Raw genomic sequence first — 865 nt, forward strand, 5'->3', positions numbered from 1 at the left:
ACAACTTGAAATATAACAGTCCCTTTATTAGGAAATCTTTGGAGATCCCTGAATCAAAACAAATATTCCCAACAGTTTGTATCACTAATGGAGACTTATAGTAAACTAAGCAGTTTATATACATGATCTCTATTTCTCCCTGGGTTTTCAAAAATAAACATTTGTTATATCTCGTGTTTTGAAAAGAGAAATTGAGGTTCAGAGGGGAAACTGCCCAAGGACATACACTGATTAGTGACAGGTGCAGGGGTCTTCCCACTAGAGCACAGCACCTCCCCATGGACCATGGCAATGTCTGCTTTAGGAAGTAGTGAACGCCCCATCCCTGGGGGAATCCAAAGTGGAATAATCACTCAGAGGGGATATTGTAGACCTGATTACTCATCCATAAGGAGGACTGGACTAGATGCCCTTTACAGTGCATGCATGCTCTGAAATTCTACAGCCTTATGAAAAATATACATTTAAAAAGGCACAGATGTTTTTGAACACATTTTACTAGGTTTTTTACATCCATGGTCTCATCGCGTCTACTTCTGGGTCTGTTGAAGCAGGTAAAGGGAATGATGAAAGAGAGCAGGCGTGGCCTCAGCTTCGGGGTTCAGACCCGGCCTCATCCCGAGCTGACTGTGGACCAGCCACATGGTCTTGGAGGAGTGCATGGAGGACAATAGTGCCCTTGCAGGGTTATAGGGTTAACACACAGAAAGTGCCAGCCCCTGGAGCCCCTCAACATGTGTGGGATCTCTCTGCCTCTGCCATTTGATGGGTTAGATGACTTTCCTGAGGTCTCCCAGAGCTTGCAGGTGAAGGGGATGGTGGCATTTAAACCTATGTCTGTCACATTACAAAGTCTTCCCTGGGG

The 865-nt window shown here is 45.2% G+C and overlaps 1 protein-coding gene across 1 annotated transcript in view; it reads right to left on the reverse strand.

Annotated features, from left to right (window-relative positions):
• Nucleotides 1-865, reverse strand: part of ASTN2 (astrotactin 2) — a 655276-nt gene that overhangs the window by 264795 nt on the left and 389616 nt on the right. The window lies entirely within an intron of this gene.

Source organism: Otolemur garnettii, unplaced genomic scaffold, assembly GCF_000181295.1.
Source record: "Otolemur garnettii isolate 467f Iridium unplaced genomic scaffold, OtoGar3 scaffold00014, whole genome shotgun sequence".
Taxonomy (NCBI): domain Eukaryota; kingdom Metazoa; phylum Chordata; class Mammalia; order Primates; family Galagidae; genus Otolemur; species Otolemur garnettii.